The following is a 25,383-nucleotide window of genomic DNA, read 5'->3' as shown; positions in this document are numbered from 1 at the left end:
AACCATCCTAAGCATGTCATTTTTACTCCTTTCTGTCTTTTACTTATAGAGACTTTCAAATTTCCACATTTTTTATTCAAAAATTTGTTATTTATGCATTTACCTTTGTATATTTTGATTAGCCAACTTGCAACTAGGCTTTCATCCCCACACCCAAAGCCCCAGAGGTCACTTCCATAAACCTTCTCTGGCCTGATGGCTGCATCTTGGATCTCTGAACATATTATTCTGCCAAAAGTCCTGTGTAATTCCATGTCCTGTCATTTACCATGTGGTAAAGACAGCTTTCCCAGAGTATAATTCCCCAGGCAGAAGACAGCATTATGTTATTGAAACATTTTAAATGTCATATTCTTTAGGAACTTTGAAGTATTTGAAGATCACCTATTTATCCAAAATATATCTCTGTGTGTTCTTGAAAGCATACCTAACAGGACTATAAGTTTGATAGTTATAGATTATTCTTAACCTGTATTTATTATCCTAAATAACTTATAAGGACTAAAACTTTAAAAACAATTTTTAACAGGCTGTGTAGGTACAATACCTTAAACAAGAATAGAAACATATATACAGTCTAATCAAAATAGTCTTAAATTTGTATCAATATGCAAAAGTCTGTATAAATGTAAAATTTTGAAACTAGTGATTATTTAAAGTAGACTCAGAGATCTACCCTTTATCTCATCATTTTATACTATATCTCCCTTTTTTTCCTTGACAAAGAAATCCTTGAATCTAATTCCTTTGTTTAGCATTATTTCCTGACCATGACCAAAAACTACTTGTAGCCAACTCCTCTAAATGATGACAAACATCTATAATTTTTCAAATGACCAAAAGCCATACACCCTGCATCTTAGGAATGTGGTCATCATGTTCTCTAGACTGTTTTCTGTTGTCTGGGGGCACTGGAGTCTCTAGGGGACCCTGGGAAAATTAGGACAATGGTCAATTCCTGGGAGAGTTAGCTATATTATTTGTTGTCTAGTCTCTCTGCAATGGAAAAATGTAAGATTTACCTGAAGTTCTGACTGGAGTATTCTGTGAGACTGGATCATCTCAGCCAGCAGTCTTGAAGTTGTCTGGATACAGATCTCTGATGAAATTATGATAGAGGCACTCTGAGATGCTGGATCAAATGGGTCCCTTGTTTTCATTGGCATCTCATCCTGTTGCTCTAAGAACACATAAACTTTCAAAGGTAGCATACATATCTGGGTTAACAGAAGTATGGAATGTGTGGTGTGTACAAGTCAGTTAGAGAAAAATTTTTGCCTTATATTTGAGCAGGTAAAATCATCTGTCAACTTTATAAGTCTGCTTGGACCGTATAATTAAACTGTAATATATATCTTTATTCATGCCATGTGAAGGGTTGACATGTAATAGTAAGTCACGAGAACTCCATATACAATAAGATTTATCATGTTTCATTTCATCTCAGATATGTTCCCGTTTCAAGTATCAGTTTACATGTCACCCGTTCTTTAGTATTTTTTGGCTTGCTCCCCCATGTCTATAGCCAAAATACTCTTACAGTCATATCTGATCTCTATTAATCTGGAAGCATCCACAGTCTTTTATTTCCCATGGAAACAAAGCATAACCTCTCCCCCAATACAACACCTTATCCTACTTTCATTTTGAAGTTAAGACATTTTTTAAAATATATAGGCTGGCTTAATTTAGTGGTATCCATAACCCAATGTCTCTCAGCATCTATTATTTTTTGTACTCCAGCAGTAAATACTTCAAAGTTGACAAGACTTCATATAGGATCCAAACTCCCTGTGTATTTTCTATCCTTACAGAACTTACTTTTATTACTTTACTCTTTCTTTAAAGACTTTACTATTTTTAAAGTATTTATTTTTATATGACTGTCTATCCCCATTTTTTCTTAAACCTATGCACATTGTTAACATGTTTAGATTTTTCCATCTGAACATGTTTTACTGCATATCTGTAGCCTTTTATGAACAAAACTTTAAACCTGTCATTTGTCTTAGCACATGGCACCCTGATGGCTCAAGCATGCAGGCAGCTGCTTGGAGATGTGTCTCTATACTGCAACTGGTATGGGAGACATGAGAATAGAAAGATACATTTGGCTCTGTTTTGTGTATTTAGAATCTTTATTTAAGCTTTCTTGGGTCTTATGTAGATATACATAAGATCAGATGTTGGACACCATTTGTAATTGGATTTTTCTGTCCAGGCAGCTTGCTCCAAAATGAACAACATAAACACTTATTATTGATTAAGAAAGCTCAGCTGATAGATTTGTTTCTAACTATCTCTTATATTACCAATTTTTATTATTTACTTTTTGCCTTGTGACTTTATTACTTTTACTCTATACTGCCCGTACTGTTTTCCTGTTTCCTCTGCCTCTGACTGTAGACTGTCTTTACCTCTGCCCTTCTTTCCAGCATCTTCTCTACTCTGAAAATCCTGCCTAGTCATTGGACATTTGGGCTTTTTATTAAACCAATCTGAGTGACAAATCTTCACAGTGTGTAAAAAAGATTATTATACAACAGTAGTCAGAGAACTGCAAACAAAGAGGGGACAGAGAAAAGAAAAAGGGAAAGAAAGTGAGTGCACAGAACCTCTAGATAAGTAGTTGAGGAGTGACATTACCTCAGCCAATACACTCTAATATGAGCAGGAGACTGAAGTGAGTCCTTCAGATACCTTAGGGGAGAATTCCATATGGGCAAAGCAATAGATTCAGGGTCACTGAGGGAGTAGAGATCATGTTATTCACCTCCTCCAAGTATGGTGATCCCACTTTCACACACCTAGCTAGGCTCACTGATAAGCATGTGTGCTCAGGACACAGGCTCCATCTTTTCAGCAAATGCAGAGGCCCCAATGTTCATTGATTTCTCTCTTTTCTACTAGCCTCCCTCTTAACCTACCGGCTGCCTTCTACTGTTGCCCAGCTCACCATTGAATCAGGACCACCCATTTCTGCTGAAGGAGATAATGTTCTTTTGTTTATGCATAATATGCCTGAAAATGTTCAAGTCTTTTCCAGTTCACAGGAGTGATGGTACTCAAGAGCCATGAAATTTCAAGATATGTGGTAGCTACCAGCTCATGTATGTTGGGGCCTGCACACAGTGGTAGAGAGACAGCATTCAATAATGGATCTCTCCTGATCAAGATGTCACCAGGAATGACTCATGGTTCTACATCCTATGAACCACACATTTCATATCTTAAATAACATGTGTGGAGATTTTGGACATTTTAAGTCATTCTTTTTAACCTCTGGAGATGGATGGGTTCATTTCATTGTACATACACAGGACTGTCAAGGCTGAATAAATCTACCTCCCATCTACATTCTTTTCTCATGTTGTGACTTTAGGATTGAGCTCCACATATGCATTGTGGAGACAAACTCCCATAGATCAGAATCGCTCTCCTGACTCCAGAGAGAATTTGTGCTAAGTAACTCAATCAAGAATGTCAGCCTCAGCACAGACTCTCACCACAATCATAGACCTACGTTTGGGGAAAGATGAGGAAACAATGGGACCTTCAGTGACCCTGGCACCAGAACTCTATCCTAGACTCAAATCAGAGGGAGGAAGGACAGCAGATCTGACACCAGAACAGCAAGGTTTGGGGGAAGTGCTGGAGCTAATTCTTCAGGGAGGAAGAACATAGCAGACAGCAAAGGCCATGGAGCCACCCTTCACATCTCTATTCAAATGACTCACAAATTGGCAGGAACTTTTGTTACACATACCTAGGCCACCCCTATCCTGTGATGGAGGGGTTCTCTCAGAAATGACTTAGAGTCTCCTGAAGAGGATAAGGGCCTGAAAGGAGAGTTGGGGCTTCTCTTTTTGCTGGAGAGAAGAAGATACAACAAGGGAGACAGAGGCTTACCGGCAGGAAGCTCTTTATGGGCAGGAAATATTAAGGGGGAAGGAGAAATATTAGATTCTTCTTTAACCAAGTTAATCACCTTATCAACTATATTCATAAGACTAATGTTTCCATATATGACAAGATGACTGTTCAAATGAAAAGCAAATTTGTTATGGGACAATGGTCTTTTATCCTTTCACTTACATTATTTTTAATAAAACGCTGATTGGCCAGTACCCAAGCAAAAAGTGAAGGTGGGGCAATGAGAATTCTTGGAAGAGGTAAGTTTTAGTCTACAGTTGTGACCCAGACACAGAAGAAGCAAAATGTGACCATCTCGCTGAATAAGGTACAGAGCCATGGCTAACATAGACAAGAATAATGGGCTAATATAAGTTATTTGAGTTAATAAGAAGCTTGAGCTAATGGGCCAATCAGTTTTATAATTAATGTTGACCTCTGTGTGTTTCTTTGGGACAGAATGACTTCAGGACCAGGTGGGACAGAAACCTCAGTCAACAAATGGTGCCCAATGTGGGGCAACTACATCCACAGAAAGCCTAAGAAAGCTTGGAAAGTAATTCTAGACAAAAAAAATAGCATTAACCACAGCTTATTGATAGCAGCATTTTCTTAGTAGGGCTCTGTTTGCTAGAGGCAAATACATTTCATTTTAGAGAGGCTTCCTTTCTCAGCTTTAGCTGCAAAACTTTGCAGCAGTTTTAAGAGGGTCTGACACAAAACACTTAAATTGTGTTTATAAATAACCTACAGCATACTTTTTGGAAGCTAAACAAAGGATATTAGATTCACAGTTCTTGGTTTTTAAAAAAGGGGAAAGAAGTACTGTGGGACAATGGTCTTTTATCTTGTCACTTGTATTATTTTTAATAAAACACTGATTTGGCTAGTAGCCAGGCAAAAAGTAGAGGCAGGGCAATGAGAATTCTGGGAAGAGGGAAGTTTCAGTCTACAGTTGTGACCCAGACACAGAGGAAGCAAGATGTGACTGCCTCTCTGAATAAGGTACTGAGCCATGTGGCTAACACAGACAAGAATAATGGGCTAATATAAGTTATAAGAGTTAATAAGAAGCCTGAGCTAATGGGCCAATCAGTTTTATAATTAATGTAGACTTTTGTGTGTTTCTTTGGTACTGAATGATTGTAGGACCAGGTGAGACAAAAACCTCAGTCAACACAAACTGCATTGGGCCAGTGAGATAACTTAAATGATATGGGTACTTGATGTCAGTCCTAATGACCTAAATTCAACCCCCATATCCCACAAACTAGGAGAAGAGAACTAAATAACAAAAGTTGACCTGTGACTTACACATGGATACTGTGGCATGTCCCCACTCCCTCTCTCTCTCTCTCTTTCTCTATCTCTCTCTCTCTCTCTCTCTCTCTCTCTCACACACACACACACACACACACACTCACACTCATATATCATTAGTATGCACATGTGATCTCCCGGAAGAAGTAAATAAACATAAAAATCAAATTGGGGTATAAAAACTATAATTTGTTTGGAATCTGAGAATTTGGCAAACTAATTCATGGAGATACAGTGACCTGAAGTGTGCCTTCATTTGTTCATTTATTCATTTATCCACTGAGTTTTTTATAGGCACTGGACTTTCCAAAAATATTAAACTGGGCCCTGGCAACAAATTCCTAGTAGTAGATTGAAAGACACATGAACAAGGGCATCAAGAAGGTACTACAAAGGTACTAATGAAAAATAAGTCAGAATGTGAAGACCCAGGTTCTGCCAAGAAGAGACCATCAGAGGCACATTCCTTGATGTACACTGGTTGTGAACAGGGATCTGAGGGTGGTGAAAGGTGAGTCATGTAGACAGATGAGGAGAAAGTTTTATATAGAGGAAATCATGAGTTCAATGGCACCGAGTACATGGAGGTTATGTTTCTGGGTTTGAACAAGTAGGATAGGCATACTGTCTCACACACACCAAGGATGAGTGATGGACATACCTGTTTAAGACTGAGAGACCCATTTTTCCACCAAATACAAGGATTCATTATTGATATGTTTGTTTCTATTTCCTTCTAGCCCCAATTTTAGGCTTCAAGAACCCTTCCCAACCCACAATTGAGTTGGTGCTACCCATGATTACTGAGAGAAAAAAAAAAAAAAAACAATGTTCTTTTACTGGACCATAATCTGCCAGAGAAGCTTCTAAGCTTTGCTTGGCCCAAAGGTGTACTTCCACTTAGCCACTTAAAGATGGCAAACCATGCAATTCTCATTAATTCAAGTATGCTGGTACATGTATATTTTGGCAAATCAACAATATATACCAATAGATCTCTTCTATTCCAGAATGTCACTCAGAAAGACACAGGAATTTGTACCCTACAAACCATAACTGCATATTTGAGATCAGAATGGGCCATTATGCACCCCCAAGTAAACAGTAAGTGATGCTTTGTGACCCCTTGTCAAAATGGAATTTGTTCTACTCTATAGACAGAAGGCGGTAAGGTCTAGCCGGTGCCTATTTCTTCTCTGCACTGTGTCTTCTTATTTGTATTTGGGTACTTAGTGAAAGACACACAAATTGTACTACATCAGAAGCCTTTGTCACCCTCAGTTCAGACTCTCTGGGCTCTTGCCATGTACATAACCCTGAGAAAGATGTCATGGGACTTGAGCAGGAAGAAAATGAGAAGAGCGTGAAATCCTGGTAGAGTGGTGAGCACCATGGTACCATGGCTCCAGAGTGGATTCCAGGTAACGCCAGGGAGTTTTGTGATATTACTTGAATTTGACTACCTATAATAGCTAACTGGAAGCAATGCTTTATTATGTCTCCAACTCCTATAGCATTTGCAACTAGCCAGTAGCTGTCATGAAAACCATGATTAGGCTAAGTAACATGAAACCTGCGTGTCTCTTTTTCCTGAGACTCAGAATGAACAGCATAGCTGGACAGGTGCCTAGGCCACCAGTTATAAGTCCTTTTGGGCTTATGACTTCAGAGAAAGATCAGGGTTCCCAATAGGACGAATAGAGATCATCTTGGCAACTGGTTGCCTGGGTCTAGCCCAGGGAACTTTATTCTGTAGGCAAATAGTAGCAGGCAACACTGATTATTAACAGATCCTCAGGCCTAAATGAAGTCATTGCTAATATTTGTTTCACTTATAGTCATGGCAAGGATAACTTACCTTGTGTCCTATTGTAGAGAAAGCAAGAAATAGCAAAGACAGTGGTTGAATGAAGGTTAAACAGCCTGTGGGTGTCAGATCAGAAGCACAATATGTCTGTGTATAGCCACAGCCCCAACTTCTCCAATTCATGAGGACTCACAGGTGTCTGTTGGGGCACAGCATATCTGTGGGTAAAGACAATTTCATCTTAGGAATCAGAAGCTCACAGGGACAGTCTAGTGCAGGCATCAAAAGCAAATGAGCAATAAGTTTTTACTATGTAAGGAAGCCTCAACTGAATTCTGGACTTCCCCCATCCACTTCTACTACCCACAGGCTCTGAACTTCAGATCATAGGTTTCTTGGAATGTTGGGTTCGCAATTCCTGGAGGGTAAAGAGAAGACTTTGCTATGTTCCTCCATGAAGATCCTGAAAGCCATAAGGTTTATTGTATAGCTTACTCTTAATACTTTTATAATGAAGGAAGAAAGGAATAAGTAACAAATGAATGGGAGGGTTTACGAATGAATGGGTTTATGAACAGATTTGGGGTGGATAGATGGGAATCTAGGAACCCCTTCCAGATATTGGAAGCTACATGTAAAATCTTACTATATCTGACTTTGACTATGTGCTATACATCCTGGAGTTGAGACCCTTGTTTCATTTCTCTTACCCCCTTCTCCTAAGTCACTTGAAAAACAAAAACACAGAGGATCCTAGAGATGCTGGTATGTGCAGGCATTCTCGCAGTGACACTCCTCAAGCAGTCATTCGGAGTTTCTTGGAGTTTTGGAAGTCATTTAACCCCCACTGTCACTGTCATTCACATTTCTGCTATGGCAGTTCCTTCTCTGTCACTTATGCTCTGTACCTTCATTCAAGTAGGTCTGCCTCCATATTGCTCAGATCACTGCTTCTACAACTTTTCCACATGAATGGCTGTGTTTCCTGGATCCTTCTCACCCAAACCTGGACATAGGCATTCACTTGAAAGCCATAGTGAAGGGCACAGGAATTCAGTGAAACAGCCACTCCTCTGAGACTCCATAATATGACAACACTCCACACACACACACACACACACACACAGTGAAGGATGCTCTGGACTGCTGCAGTGTTGACATGTAGAATAAGCCAAGACATAGGAAGAAATACATCCTGCAGCTCCATGTTGACTTCCCAGGGGTTAGAGTTAGAAGAACAAGACTGCCAGTCCTAAAGTGTTTCTTTCCTCCCTTTCACTTGTGATGGCATCTTCCTCCCTGTGTGCCACATAATCCTCCTGTGTTTTATGGATCTCCCTAAGGGAGAGGTGACATAGTTGGTGCTGTCTAATAGGATTCATCTCATATTCTCACACTACCACAAGGTGGCTCCTGTGACCCAGTGACACAGTCCAAAGCTTCACCAGTTAGATTGCTCGATATGAAAATATTTTATACAACTTTCCTTGTGTTTTTTGAGGTCCAAAGAAAAGGGAAACTACCCCTTATACAGGGCTGGCCTGATTGCTCTGTGACTCGCTGTTCACAGAAACTGGAGCACAGATTTCTTGTAAATATACTTTATCTGTAACATTTGATACTGCTGTAAATTGGGGATGGCTTCTCTTTTCGCACAGTAGAGAAACCATATACTCAGCCTCAGATCAGTGCTGTATCCAACAGGATTTATAGGTCTTTGTTTATAGAGTTGCTAGGTTCAAATCAAGTTTTAACTGCTACATTTAATCAAAATGGTACCCTGTAACACCCAAAGCTTTGTCTGAGGCCTTTCTGTGATCTAGAGAAATATTCCTTGCAGGAACTAATCTTAGATCTTGGATTTTCGCTAGAATAGCTGGTTTGAAAGAATTGAGGACAGTTTAAAGAGCCATTTTTGTCTCTCAACCCATCAGATTATTAAACAATAGGCTACACTCCAAAATAGGATTCTTTTCTCATGCTGGGAGAAGGATGAGACCCCAACCAAAAGGGACCTTCTCTCTGGAAAGATATTCCTCTTTACAGGACCACTCTGTAGAATGTTAGTCTAAAGCCCAGACAATGATGGTTCAGTGATAAGCAGGGCCACAGTTTTGTTTTCTCTTTAATGATTTGCCTTATGTCAGGATCTAAAAGTCAGGATTCAGAATTCAATGACCATCTGAGGTAGTAAAATATTGACTTTGAAGAACCGAAGATGGAATTGGGGAATTTTTATTGTCTTGTTTGCCATCCTTCCCAAATTAGTCATTTTAAATAAATATCTTTCTGCTTACCAGTATTTGTTTGGGTCTTTTAATGGACTTATTGAAGCTGAGTGGCAGAATTCAGTTGGGTATTCCAGAAAATTCATTAACAACATGGAGAAAATAACTGTCACAAATTCTTACTGTTAGAAACAGACATTTCTCTAAGGCTCCATAATGCACCAGTGTCCTCCACTGTGAAGTCACTGCCCAGGGTTCTTGAATTCTGCAGTGCTGATGTGTGGTTAAGCCAATTATGCTCCATGCATGTCTTTCTGAAAATGAATATTTGTTCTTGACTGAATGTTCATACTTTTTTATCTGGCCCTCAAGCCCCGATAATGCTCTCCTATGTACGATGAATGACCCACTTTATCCATAAAGCTTCCACAGAATTTTAGATTTAGTTTTGATTGTGTCCCATGCACCCTTCACACTGCTTCCACCTCCCCTGTGCTCAAGGTTTCCATCCTGACTTACCAAAGTCTGCAGGGAACATGGGCAGCAGTGGGGTACATGACAGGTGAACTTCAGCTCCTCTCCAGCCTGGATCACTGTTGACACCCAGGTCTGATAGGGTCTGTATCCACTAGGAAGGGAGTTTCTGGGCCCCAAAGGTGGGCTGAGGAACAGGTTCCCCATCACAAAGTAAGGTCAGGGTGATATTACAAAGACCCAGATTAAGAGCAGAGCAATTCAGAGTGTGCCACCCTACTGCAGAACTTTGGTGGGTCATAGTCACCTGTTAGGGACCTGGGGAAAGGCAAGGCAGAGATCAGTGAGAGTGAAGACTCTGAAGTCCTTGTCTGGCAGGACTCCAAGGGCAGAAACAATGCAGGTATTCAGAAACAATGCAGGTATTAAGTGTCACCCTGTAGACAATTGCCTCCGGCCTCCTCTTTCTCGGAGCCAGTACACCTGTAGTCATTTGACTTTGTGAGATCCATTGGTCCTTGACAGTCTGTGGGTGTGAGCCCCCACCTTCCTGAAGAACTTGAGAAGACATGAAAATCTCCCTGTCAGAGGCCAGCCTGTGATGTAGGAGAATTTGTAGACACTAGTGGGGCAGAGAGCTGCCCTAGTCTGCAGAGGCTGGTCACTTGATGTCAGTGAAACATAGTATTTTATTCAATAGAAGAAAGAAAATCTGGTTCTGATGTACAATTAATAAAAACACAGGGTCAGAAACTGGGGTTCAACCTGAAGATCCAAAAAGTAAAACAGTCAGCCACTGTCTCTTACCTCGACCTCATTTTGAAAGACCTCAGTCTGAAAATGATGATCCTGCCTCTGGGAATCTCAGAGGGTGACTGTGTATTGAGAGCCGGTTCCTCCCATTTTATATTCCTTTATGGATGGGATTAAAGACATGTACCACTGTCATCTAAGGCATGCCCTTCCCAGTTTCTATGGTAGCTAGTGTGGCTACTGGAATTAAATTAAAGGTGTGTGTTATCATAACTTGGTCTTGAAGGCTGACCAGTGGGACTATTTTACTCTCACATCTTTAGTTATTAAAGTACATTTGGAATGCCACTACACAGTTCTACATGCTTTAAGGCACAAAGAGGGACCATCAATCCTAGGACAGAGAATTGACTTGGATCCTGATTACCGAATGTTCTGACTTTTTACTCTTGAAAACCCCTAACTTTTTTCAGGCAAGAAAGAAGTCTGGTTCAACATCACTGGGATTTGTCCAAACATTGAGAGTCTGACCCTCATTAGTTTAGTTTAGCATACTTAAACACAGGAAAATTTGAAAAGAAGTTTCCTGGTGATACTTAGCTTAATCTTGTGGATTCAACAAAGCGTAAGATTTGACTACATCAAAATACTTATAAAGTATACAAGTGGCATCTTCCATAAATATGGGTTTCTATAGATTATCTGAGGAAAAAACAACCTCTCATGATAAGGATCTGGGACAACTGATGTGGCTTGGCCATACAGATAGTGCAAAAGTCACCCAGCTGTTAATCACCTCCACTCTTGCTTTCTGGGCAGAAAACAGGTTATACATCTCTCCCTTTGAAGATACAACCCTGTGTGTTTAGTATTGTTGGTTTCCCTAGTGCTTATTTGTGAGCACAAGGGCATGCATGCCTCCTACAACTCTGTTTCTGTCAGAGACTTATCTGAAATAGAAGTATTAAGCTTAACCTTTCTTAATCAAGAGCAGAACAAGAGAAGAATGACCTTTGACCCCTGACACAGTATTTTTTTTTCCACAGGGAACAAGAACTTACTTTGATAAATGTTTTTTCTCTGTCTAATAAACTTTGGAAATAATTTTATATAGAGAAAGGAAGAAAACATTAGAAAGATATAAAAATTTATAAAAAGATAAAGAAGTTCTCCAGTGTATTGAAATGAAGAAATAAGATGACTGGGGCCAAAGCTAAGTGGGAGCTAAGCCCTTACCCAGCATATGTGGGGTTGTGAGTCCAGTTACCATGACTACAAGGGAAAAAGCTAAATAGTGTATAAGACAAGAATTCTACTGAAGAAATGTATAACATCTGAAAGTTAGGACTCATGATGGGAAGTGGAACAGGTCGGATAGAGAGAAATGTTTCTTTGTCAAGATCAAATGTACATCCAGGATGTTTACTATGTGCTCTGAGTAACAATGATAAGTTCACCTAGTTCATCAGGTATACCAAATGCACTGATCTTATGGGAGATGTCTTTATCATTTTAGAGAAAAACAATCTTATGGAAATTGATATAGAAATAAAGACAGAATGTCAGTAGGTCCTTCGGCTGTTTAAGAAAGTAATTCACACTGCGTGTGGTATCACATGGCCATAATGTCAGCACTCAAGAGTGTGCACAAAGAAGCAGTTTAACTGAAGCTAAGTTAGTTGGAGCATCTTGACCTTGGGCTTCTAGTATCGAGTTGGGTAATTTTCCAAGGGATTCTCCATGGAGACCAAATGCTTGTTAAACCTGAAATTGCCTCATTAAGAACACAAGATGGAGGTATCTGCACTGATTTGCTCTGACACAAAGAGAGGGAGAATTAAAATTGCAAAAACAAATATAACAAAAAGAAAGCAGCCATTACAGAAATCAACTACCCTAGTACATGACCAGAAGTGTGGGATTCACGACACCAATTGTGCTGACTTCTCTCCTATCCTTTATTTTTTTCATAAAAATTTGTATTACAAGCCGGGCGGTGGTGGCGCACGCCTTTAATCCCAGCACTCGGGAGGCAGAGGCAGGTGGATCTCTGTGAGTTCGAGACCAGCCTGGTCTACAAGAGCTAGTTCCAGGACAGGCTCCAAAATCACAGAGAAACCCTGTCTCGAAAAACCAAAAAAAAAAAAAAAAAAAAAAAAAAAAAAAATTTGTATTACAAAAACTAACTCTCAGACACTGCACAGTGGTAAATTCTCCTGTGTCCTTGAAGACTGAGTCATAGGATTTGTAGTTGGCAACCTCTCAGACCCTATGGAGTCCACTAGAAAACTGTTGGACCTAATGAATATTCAGTAAAGACACAAAATCAACATTCAAAAGCAATAGTCTTCATTTATACTAACAGTACACTCTCTGAGAAAACTTCAGTAAAATGTTATTCAAGATAATTCTCTCTGAATTAAATATTTAAGAATATATTGAATTACATTAAATGCCACCCTAAGTACTCAAGTGATCAAATGATCCACATGCCTCTGCTGCTAGGGTCCCCCACAAGACAGTCCCTTTCCCACTTGAGGTTAAGTGACTTTCCTGAGAAATGTCTCGACACTTGAGTACTTAGGATGGCATTTAATGTAATTCAGAGTGAATATTCCTGTAATTAAGAGATGGAAGCTGATTACTACTTGGAACTAATTTTCAAGAAAGGAGTTACTATTCCTTGGATGTTTGAAAGAACACGGGAGTCCCATAATCAGTGTTTCCCTGAATAACAAATAGAATTGGTTTCTCTGAAAAAGTTTCTTGAGTACCTGGTCCCTGAATTTTCTTAATCTAGTTTCTCCTCTGTATCACGGTGGTTTAAAGTATTGTTTGTAGTAATATTTTGGATTCTTTACTTTTCCTGTTTACTGGACTTACAAAAATCTGGTTTCATACTGCTTACTCTATGAACACTTTGAAATTGCCAAGAAAAAAAAAAAAAAACCTGCCATGACCTCCAGCCACATGCTGGAATTTTCTTTTTAAATAAATTTACCACATGTGTCATTTTTTAATCGACAGGTCATAGTCATGTCTGATTGTAGGATACTATGTGATATCTGATGTATGTATATAATCTGAAAAATAATCAAATCAAGCCATTAATATACTATCACCTCACCTGTCATGGTTTATAGTTAGACATTTAAAGATCACTCTCTTAGTACTGTGGCACAGAGAGCACTATCACCAACCAGTCACCCAGATATGCAATAAATCTCAAGACCTAGTCCTCTGCTAAATAGTATCACACACTGTACTTCTATGAGTTTGTGTTACTTAGATTTCACATACAAATGAGATGATGTGACACTTATCTTTCTGTGTCTGCATTGCTTAACACTGTCCTCCATATCATAGAAATAACAGTAATTTTATCCCAATTTTGAAGGCCAAATAGTGGTGCATTGTTTGTAGCTACTAAGCTGTAATGTTCTAGTCATAAAATAATGGGTATACAGGTTGATTAGTTCTCTTGGCTGTGTTGGGAAAGGGTGCCATAAACATGAACATGCAGACACCCCTTGACACATACCTTATCTTTAAAATATGTACAAGAATTTTGTCATGTGGAAATTCTATTTAAAAGGTTGAGAGACTACCCTGTCATTTTCGACAATAGTACAATTTATGTTCTCATCAACAATGCATAAATATCAACTTTAATATCTTTTTAATATCTTTTTAATAAAAGTCATTCTAATTCTAAAAAAAAAAAAGAATATATTGAACCAAAGAAATGAAAACCTCTACAATGACAATTTAAATATGTGGAAAAAACACAGAAACTAGTAGACAATGAAAAATATTCTGTTTCTGGATAGTTAGAGTTAATATTGTAAAACTACCCATAATATCAAAATTAATTACAGAATTAATACAGTATTTGACAAAATTCCCACATCATATTTTGAGTCATATGTTTGAGTTACTTGAGTTGTTTTCAGAAATGGAGTGGGTTTTGGAGAATGAGCCAAGTTTTTGTTCTATGATGTCCATTTCTACCATTGTGAAAGATATGCAAATTCAGGTAGGGTCATCCCTTCCTGCTATCTGCTGTAGGTGGAACATTACTGTCATGAATCTTATGTCTATGAGGGCTGGACAGATGGAGCTGACAAATGAGATAGAGTTGAGGGGCTGTGATAGGAGCCTAAGGAGGTTGAAGTATGAACTGAGGAAGCTGTGTTATTCCATTTTGAAGGCAGGAGCCATTATGTCAAGTTGTTAAAAAGTAAGAGCTGAACTTCTGTTTTGAACGTGACCTGTACCTACCCATGACATTGAGTTGTTTTGGAAAATATCCAAACACTCTCTAATCACTCTAACCCTTTTTAATCGGTGGTGATGACTGTTGTTTTGAGATTTTTCAGTATTTCTCTTACTGTACCATTTTCTTACTTTTGTAAACATTCCTTGCAACTACTCATGATTTTACTCCTTAAAAAGGCTCTAAAGAATGCATTCAGTGCTATTGTCTCCCTAATCTGACTTCAGAACCAGTTACTGTGCAGTTTTCTGGTGCATTCAAACTTAAAAAAAAATTGCTTCAAATTTGGCTCAAAAATCGTGGTAGTAGTTTTATTCACCTGGTGAGATCAACATTTTCTGGAGGCCCCCAGTGAGATTAGACTACCTACCCAAATTCTAAAGGTGGACCTTTACTCTGGGACTCCAGAATTGACAGCATACCTTGAAATTTTCCAAGGGTTTGAGGCATACCTTCAGTTTCTTTGACTATCAGATTTAACTGTTGTGCTAAGAAAAACAGTAAGTGCCTATGGAGGCCTCATCTGACAAGTCATAGTACATCTGATTCTACTGTGAGGCAGATCTAGGATGAGGGGACCAAAAGTGTCATCACACCACATGCCCACCTGATGTTTTTGGTTTAGCTTTATATCTTGTTTGTCTTGTCTTTATCTTCATTTTACTGTCTCTTTCTCTTGTAGTCTCTGTCTTCTGTATTAATTGATTTATTTTTAACTTGGGGTGGCTGAACATATGGACAACATGGGCAATGAACTTAGCAAGGCTAACAATGCTTTACCCTGTATTCTAAAGAATTTTGACAAAATTTACCCCCCCATCCATGGTCAAGGAGTATTGTTATTATTCTGTCACAAAGAGTTGCCTCTGAACATTCTGTGAAACTGAATAGCATATATTTGCGATGGATGGCCAATCCCTATTTGATTACCAGATAGCCTAGGGAGGGGCAACTGTCACTCTCAATAAACCCAGCTATTCAGATCAGATTGTATACATATTGCCTTGGGCTGAAGCAACTTCAGACCTGCTCCCCTGGATAAAGGTATTTCTGGTTCACAACAGGCAAGATGGTAAAACCCTGATTGTCAGTAGGTGGACCCTTAGAGGGCCTGTTTCAGAGACCCAGGAGTCCCTTCTGAAACCCACTCTGTAGGACTCCCAAGGAAAGAGTCCCTTCTTACTCCATACAAACATATTTACCACCATTCCCTTCCTTACTTCAGCCTCCACTTTTGCCACCCCAGTCTCCCCCACCAGGCTTCACTCTGCCCTCCCACAGCCTCCATCAAACCTTACCCAATGACCAAACTCTTCCCCAATTCCACCCTACCTTCTCCCTTATAGCTCTTCCATACCTTCCCCTGTCTTTCCTCCCCTAGTCACACCCACCAGGGGATCCTCTATGACCCCTTGTCACCAGATTCCTCCTCTGATCCTGGTTCTGTGGCAGCACCTTCTTCCATTCCTCCATCCTTGATCCTTTACAATTGTTTCCTGACAATCTCTCTGTGTATGTCCTTTTTTTTCACTACACATCTCTACGACTGAAAAAACCAGAACCCCTCTTTCAGTACTGTGGGAGTTTGAATTAACTCATCCTGATAAACTCATAGGAAGTGGCATTATTTGGAGGCATGATTTTGTATGAAAATGTATGACCCTGTTGGAGCAAGTCTGTCACCATGGGGATGAGCTTTGAGGTCTCATATATGCTCAAGGCGTACCCAGTGTCTCAGTTCACTTTTTATTGACTATGAACAAGGCTGTAGAACTCTCAGCTCCTTATTCAGTATGATGTCTGCCTATACAACACCATTTCCACTATGCTAATGATGACTAAACTTCTGAAATTACAAGCCACCGCATTAAATATTTCCCTTATAAGATTTGCCATAGTTATGTTATCTTTTCATATCAATAGAAGCACTAAGACAACTACTAAATCAAAGTCCTTAATTTCCCTAATTGATTCTATCTTTTCCAATAACCTCCCACGTTGAACAAGTATCAGCATGTTCTTTATACCATCCTTACTACTGAAGAAAGGCAATGAAATCTCAAGGAAGCATCTGAAGCACTGACTGGAATAGTTTCAATGGCTGATGACCAGGGGGTAGGGACAATTGACTATGCTCTGTCAAAATGGAGACCCCAATGGGACTACAACACAGAGGGACTAAAGTTCACATCAGTACCTACTTGAAGCAGGTATACTTATTCCTTGGCAGTCAGTCTGGAATACTACCTAGTTGCCTGTCCAAAAGTCTGGAAATCAAAGATTATAGACCAATTCAAGACCTGAGGGAAGTGAACAAGCTGGTAGAAATTGTTCACCCGATTGCTCCAAATACCTACACTCTGCTCACTCTCTTACCACCAGGGCATAAAGTTTACTTGCCTGTCTTAAATATGTTTTAGTTTATTTAACTTGAAATATGCATTTTTCTCTATCACTCTGTCAAAATAAAGTCAGCTCATACTTGTTAGACGTATCCTCCTCAGAGTTGAGGAAAGCCAGGAGGATGAATAGAACACTTTTAATACTGGAGGCAACTAGGTTGACCTCTTGTCTTGTGCCTTCTCAAGGCCCACTGAACCCCTTACTGAAAAGAGTTCATCCCATACATGGGTAACTTTTGGTAACCACATCTCTGGGTAACCACATCTCATGATCTTTTGGGTACATTCTAGACTGCTGTAAGCTTGCCCCAACTCAAATCTCTGAGTCCTTAAGAGGACTGAAATTAACTTTGGAGAAGAATTTTTCCTCAGGTTTAGGCTGTTCAACTGGTTGGATACTACCCACCTGGTGACCCATTCTGGTCCAGTGATGTTCACCACTTCAAAACCAATCAGCTTGAAATTAGATGGAAAGGATCTCTTACACTGTGATTTTCTGGAGGCTTACTGTTATTAAGGAAGTTGGTATTCCTACCTAAACTCATTACCCACACTTTAAGAAGACACTCAAGTAACCAATGGAAGAGGAACCCAACCCCCAGAGGTGGAAGTGGCTGAAAAGGGACCATTAAAGCATCAAACTTTCTAAGGTTTGACTGCCTAACATATCTTTAAACATTGTGTCCCTTCTGTTGGAATCTGCACCATGATGGTCCTATGTCTAATAATTTTATTGTCATATTTTTAACCTATGCAAACAGAACCTAAATGCATCTTGATTGGGGAAATAAAAGGCAATTTTATTATTGGAAACATTTTGATATTTTATTGACATTCAAAAGATTTCTTTTATCTAACAGATCCCATACTTTGAAAAAAAGAAAGGTAACAAATAATCTTTAGTTGTATGGATGAGGGATACTTGGGATACTATTCTAACTGACCAGTCCCAACATAATAATACAGACTTTAGCATAATTAAACATACCTTAAAACATTCTATTAAAGGAAATTAAGAAGGGGAAGGGAAGATACATTAATCACTTCAAATGAACTTAGCACACCCAGAATAACCCTATCTGTAACTAATAGTGTAGTTACAGATATAATCTCTTACTCCATATAGTACTAGAAAGCCATTTTAAAAGTTCCTTCTGTGTCAGAGGACATGCTTCTAATAATACATATTGTGCACTATTTATGGGGTATAAGCGTTTATGTGTGACAAGATATATTGCATCTATTTTACTCAGCAAATCTTTATAGTCAGTTAATAAAATTTCAAGGAGCTGGGCGATGGTGGCGCACGCCTTTAATCTCAGCACTCTGGAGGCAGAGGCAGGTGGATCTCTGTGAGTTCGAGACCAGCCTGGTCTACAGAGATAGTTCCAGGACAGGCTTCAAAGCCACAGAGAAACCCTGTCTCGAAACCCCCCCCCAAAAAAAATAAATAAATAAATAAATAAATAAATAAATACATAAAATTTCAAGGGCTCTTCCAAAGAATTGTGATGATTCTTACATCTATTACATACCACTATATTTCTACTACCATGGCCTTTTTTTGCCTGTCCCAGGACTTCTTGCGTGATTATAAAGATAAATTTCTAAAAAAAGGCGTAACTTCAAAAACTACTAATATTACAGGAAAAATATTAGCCAAAATATAAAGAAATAGGAGAATTTAGGACAACTGATCTACAAAACAGTTATTATAGATTACCCATTACTTAAACATAGTCTTGGTTGACAGCAATTTTCAGAAATGTGCTACTTTAATATCTCTGATTTCTCTCATATTATTGACAATCAAATTGATAAACTACAAGAAGAAATAGATGAAATCTCTCAAGCAAATTTTGACTGGCCAGCATGGCTAAGATAAGATCCTCTCCTTTACTGACCCTCTAATTTTATTTCTACTGATTATCATAATTGAGCCTTGTGCCCTCCAATGTGTTAATAACTGATTACCCATCAGAAAAGCAATTCTAGAATCATTTCAGCTTGCCGACATTATTAAATACAGTCCCTTGTCACGTATTTGAGAGGGACACATAAGTTAAGAGGGGAATGAATAACCTGCCCATCTCCATTTTTTTCCAGAAAGAAGACCATATTCATCTTTATTTCAGCACAGTGAGACTGTCAACTTTTGATATGTAAAACTGAAACACAACACATTTGACTTAATAAGTTTTCTGTGCAATAAATGTGTTGCAAGGAACTGCTTGTTTTTCCTGGCCACCCAGAACTGAAATAATCACACAGAAACTGTATTAATTAAATCACTGTCTGACTCATCAGCTCTAGCTTCTTATTGGCTAATTCTTTTTTAAATTTTTATTGCTTTGTAAATAATACCATTAAAAATTTCCACTTCCTCCCCTCCTCCAATTTTCCTCCTGCTCTCCCACCTCCCCGTCCAGTCCTAAGAGAGGGCAGGGTACCCTGCTTGTGGGAAGTCCAAGGCACTCCTCCCTCCATCCAGACCTAAGAAGGGGTACATCCAAACAGACTAGGATCCCATAAAGCCATTACATGCCGTAGAAACAAATCCCAGTGCCATTACCATTGGCTTCTCAGTCAGCCCCCATTGTCAGCCACATTCAGTGAGTCTGGTTTGATCACATGCTTGTTCAGTCCCAATCCAGTTGGCTTTGGTGAGCTCCCATTAGATCAGGCACATTTTTAAAGAAGGAGCCATTATGCTGTATTGTATACATTTCCATTTTCTGTAAGTGGTAAGTTTCTGTTTTTAATTCTCTGTTTCCTGGAACTGGAACTACACCAACCCACGACCTTGATTTGTTTTGGAGAGTACCCCAAATCTCTCTAATCTAATGGTAATTGCTGTTACTTTTGAGATTTTTCTTTTTTTATTGTTTTTAATTGCACTATACATTTTTCTCTGCTCCCCTTCCTTCTTCTCTTCTCCTCTTCCACCCTCTCTTTTAACCCCCATGCTCTCAATTTACTAGGTGATCTTGTCTTTTTCTTCTTCCTATTTAGATCCATGCACGTCCCTCTCAGGATCCTCTGTTGTCTAGGTTCACTGGGGCTGTAGATTGCAGGCTGTTTTTTCTTTACTTTATGTCTAAAAACCACTTATGAGTGAGTACATATTATATTTGTCTTTCTGGGTCTGGATTATCTCACTCGATGTGATTTTTTTCTAGATTTATCTATCCATTTGCCTGCAAATTTCAAGATGCCATTAGTTTTTACTACTGAGTTGTTCTCTGTTGTATAAATATACCACATTTTCTTTATCCATTTTTCAGCTGAGGGGCATCTAGGTTGTTTCCAAGTCATGACTTTTATAGATAATGCTGCTATAAACATAGTTGAGCACCTGTCCTTGTGGTATGAATAAGCTCCCTTTGGGTATATATCCAAAGGAAGTATTGCTGAACCTTGAGGTAGATTGTTTCCTAATTTTCTGAGGAATCACCATATTGATCTCCAAAGTGAATGTACAAGTTTGTACTCCCACCAGCAAAGGAGGCATGTTCTCCTTACCCTACATCCTCTCTAGTATAAGATATCTCATTAGTGTTTTTGGATCTTGGTCATTCTGACATGTATAAGATGGAATCGCAGAGTTGTTTTGATCTGCATTTCTATGAAGACTAAGGATGTTAAGCATTTCCTTAGGTGTCCTTCAGTCATTTGAAATTTGTCTGTTGAAAGTTCTCTGTTTACTTTCATGTCCCAATTTCATTGGATTATTTGTTCTTTTGATGTCAAGTTTCTTGAGTTCTTTGTATATTTTGGATATCAGCAACATCTGGTAGCAGTCATGCAAGGCCCAAGCAACCTCCAAGACCAGGCAGGAAGGTCAGAGATATTATTCTGTACTTCCTAACTGCTCCATTTTATCACTTCTATAATCTGCTTTGCAATTACTCATGATTTTACTTCTCAAAAGGGTACTAAGAAATGGATTCAGTGTCATGCTTTCTCTAATCTAATTTTTGGGACAGTTGTTGGCCAACTTTCAAGTGTATCCCAGTTAAATAAAAAAAAACTTGCTAAAATTTTGGCTTAAAATGTGGCAATAGTCTTATTCTGATCCAGTAGGATTAAAAGGATGAGGGTTAGGCATGGAGGGGGTGTTGTTACTGGCAGGGGAAATTGTATGGAAGTATGTAGATCAAAAACCAGGCAAGAGGAAGTGAGTTTGGATTTGGATTTAGGTTTTTGGAGACAGACAAGGAGTTTGTGGGCAAAGCAGAAATGACAGAGGGAGGAACAAGAGGTAAAGAGCACATCAGGTCCACAGGAAACCCCGTTTCTCCAAATTCCAAAGAATATGAGAGACAAGTGGCTATCTGTGGTGCTTATTAGCACACAAAAGCACATGTTGGCGTCCAGGATCCCTCTGTGTCACAAATAATGTCATATATTCCAAAGTCCATGATAGCATTCTGACGAGGTTCATCTTCTCCTCTACCCTAAACTGCCCCAGCTCATGGACATTTCTCCCCAGGCCACTAATTTTCCTTATAACCCTGCTATCCTGGATATTTGTGTATGTGTGTGTGTGTGTGTGTTTCCCTTCCCCCTCTGCTCTCCTGTGATGTGAAAGTCCCTGTTGTGTGCTGTGTTTACCACTAACAAATAAAGAAATTGCCTTAGCCTGTTGATAGGGCAGAACTTAGGTAGGCAGGAAGGACTGGACTGAACGTTGGGAAATAGAAGGAGTCAGGGACACTATGGAGCCACTGTTGCTGGAGATAGGCATGCTGAAACTTTACTGGTAGGCCACAACCTCGTGGTGATATACAGATTAATAGAAATGGATTAAATTAAGATATAAGAGCTAGCCAATAAGAATCTAGAGTTAATGGGCCAAGCAGTGATTTAATTAATACAGTTTCTGTGTGATTATTTTGAGTCTAAGCTATTCAGACAGCTAGGAAGAACATGCAGCCCCTCTGCCAGCACTCCTGAGCTCTCTCTCTCTGCTACTCCTGTCCCCTGGCCTTTATTGAGTCTGCTGGTTATGTTCAGGGTACTGCTTTCTCCGTTCTGGACTCTTTTAATTGCCTCTGGATGTTCTTTCATAACTACAAAACACCAACAAAACTAACCAACAAAAAACAAACAAACAAGGCAAACCTTTCTTTTTAACTATGCCATGGAGCAGTAATGTCACCAGTTGATACAGGATGGATCGTCTAACAACTATGTTCCCTTCTCCTGATGTTTCCTTACCAAAGATCTTGGTAATCATGGTTCTGGTTCTGCTTCATGGATATAGATGCTGTTGACTTATAACTGTGTGAAAACTACATAAGGTACTAAGTAATCTTACACTCAACTTTTCTGGAAAGGGTGGAACATGAAGGGTAATTTATGGAGGAGTAACCGTAGTAATGAATCCCAAGCTCCATGATGATAAAACTGTAATTCAACACCCCTTTAATCTGTAAATCTGGTCAGTTTACTCCAAAAACAGACAGAGAAACAAAAGATAAAAAGCGACGAGTCTAAAAACAGAGAGAAAAATTCTAAGACTCAAGTAGGGTCAGTTCTTGAATCACATTTGCTTCATGATACCTCAGAGGATGAGAATGAAACTTCTTTGTCTTTCTTCCTTTCTCCCTTCCTTCCTCTCCTCATCCCTCCATCCCTCCCTATCTTCCTCCCTTCCTTCCTTCCTTCTTTATGATGATGATGATACAGTTTTAAAATCCCCTAAAATGGTTCCCAGTCCTCTAGGGAAGCCAAGGACCCCTCCTCTCCCATCACACAGAAGATTCTTAAGTCCTGTACTCTGTTAAATTCTACACTCTGGTAAATTTTCTGCATTTCTTTTGTTGAATCCGGAGGGGCCTGAACACCAGGATAAGGTATTTTGGATGAAAAAGTCTGTTTTCTTTCTTTGTTTTGCTTTGTTTTGGGCTTTTTTTCTCTACTACAACAAGGGATTTGACAGTGGAGAAAAAAGAGGGTGTAGTGAAAAAAAGAGGGCACAGACTGTTCAGACTTAGGTTCCTGGAACAGCAACCCCACCACACCCTGCAGTCCTGCAACTTCATGATTTCCACACAGCAAGTTTTACCAGCTCAACAAAGATACTAACTGGGCAAGTGAGGCCTCTGTCAAAATCAGAGCTGTTGCTATTTCAGGATCATCTTATCTGATTAGGTTCCTGCTGAGACACTGACTCTAGAGTCTGGAGTTTGGTTCTCTCCTGCTTCGGGTTCAATCATGCTTTTTCTCTGTGTTTAAACCCTTTCCTGGGCTAGACAGTCCTTCTGGCTCTGAAACAGAGAAAAGTAGAACAAAAGAGCCCGAGATGTTATATACACAGTGTTAATGCCAAAACTGAGGTGGTAACTTTCCTTAGAAAGACTTGGAAAACTAAATCTTTCTCCTGCCATCCTCCAGTCTCATTTCTTAACCAGAGCTTTCTCAAATGCCCACAGGCTCAGTTTCCCTGAGCTAAGAATATATTTGTGTTGTTACTGTTTGAAGGTTGTGTTTTAATTTTGATACAGTTTTTATATGATACCAAACACTAACAACCAACAGAGAGCTGAGTCTTTGAGATTGGCAGATTTCAACAGAAAATCACAGGACATTTATAGCTGCTGCCACTGAAGAACTGCTGAGGTCGCTCTGCTGGTTCTCATCATCTCCCAGACATACATTTCCCATTGGATGGGTAAGAATAACTTATGTCTACACCTTTAACTGTGTTTTATGTAAATAAATAAATATATATATAAAATGCATACATTTAAAATATTTTTCCTCTGCAAATTTCTTTTAATTATTATTATTATTTTATTTTTTTATTGAAAAAAAATTTTCCGTCTCCTCCCCGCCTCCCATTTCCCTCCCCCTCCTCCCGCCCCTCTCCCCCTCCCCCCACTCCTCTTCTCCTCCGTCTCCAGTCCCAGGAGCAGTCAGGGTTCCCTGCCCTGTGGAAAGTCCAAGGTCCTCCCCCCTCCATCCAGATCTAGGAAGGTGAACATCCAAACTGTCTAGGCTCCCACAAAGCCAGAACCTGAAGTAGGATCAAAACCCCGTGCCATTGTCCTTGGCCTCTCGTCAGCTCTCATTATCCGCCATGTTCAGAGAGTCCGGTTTTATCCCATGCTTTTTCAGTCACAGTCCAGCTGGCCTTGGTGAGCTCCCAATAGATCGGCCCCACTGTCTCACCCCTCGTGGTCCTGACTTCGTTGTACATGTTCTCCCTCCTTCTGCTCCTCATTAGGACCTTGGGAGCTCAGTCTGGTGCTCCAGTGTGGGTCTCTGTATCTATCTCCATCCATCGCTAGATGAAGGTTCTATGGTGATATGCAAGATATTCATCAGTATGGCTATAGGATAGGGTCATTTCAGGTTCCCTATCCTCAGGTGCCCAAGGAACTAACTGGGGACATTGCCCTGGGCATCTGGTAGCCACTCCAAGTTCAAGTCTCTTGCCAACCCTTAGGTGGCACCCTTAACTAAGATATGAGTTTCCCTGCTCACCTATCCAACCTTCCCATATTCCCAATCATCCCGTTTCCCCAAGTTCCCCTCATCCTCTCCTTCACTCTTTTCTCTCTTCATCTCCCCTTACCTCCATCCCACCCTACCCCCAAGATTCCAATTTTTTGCCTGGCAATCTTGTCTATTTCCCATAGCCAGGATATAACTATATGTTTTTCCTTGGGTTTGCCCTCTTGTTTAGCTTCTTTAGGACCACAAATTATAGACTCAGTGGCCCCCTATCCATGGCAAGAAACCAATTATGAGTGGGTGCATCCCATGATCTTCTTTTTGGGTCTGGGTTACCTCACTCAGGATAGTATTTTCTATTTCCATCCATTTGCATGCAAAATTCGAGAAGTCATTGTTTTTTACTGCAGAGTAGTACTCTAATGTGTATATATTCCACACTTTCTTCATCCATTCCTCCATTGAAGGACACCTAGGATGCTTCCAGGTTCTGGCTATTACAAATAATGCTGCTATGAACATAGTTGAACAAATGCTTTTGTCATATGATAAGGGATCTCTTGGGTATATTCCCAAGAGTGGTATTGCTGGGTCCAGGGGTAGGTTGATCCCAATTTTTCTGAGAAACCGCCACACTGATTTCCAAAGTGGTTGCACTAGTTTGCAGTCACACCAGCAATGGATGAGGGTACCCCTTTCTCCACAACCTCTCCAGCAAAGGCTATCCTTGGTGTTTTTGATTTTAGCCAT

The 25,383-nt window shown here is 39.6% G+C and overlaps 1 pseudogene; it reads left to right on the top strand.

The window, feature by feature from the left end:
- The window catches only part of LOC130868671 (carcinoembryonic antigen-related cell adhesion molecule 3-like), a 74,304-nt pseudogene that overhangs the window by 10,556 nt on the left and 38,365 nt on the right, over positions 1 to 25,383 (top strand).

The sequence above is a fragment of the Chionomys nivalis genome, chromosome 2 (genome assembly GCF_950005125.1).
Source record: "Chionomys nivalis chromosome 2, mChiNiv1.1, whole genome shotgun sequence".
NCBI classification, from domain to species: Eukaryota; Metazoa; Chordata; class Mammalia; order Rodentia; family Cricetidae; genus Chionomys; species Chionomys nivalis.
The sequence above is the reverse complement of the archived record's forward strand: the minus strand, read 5'-3'. Positions and strand labels throughout refer to the sequence as shown.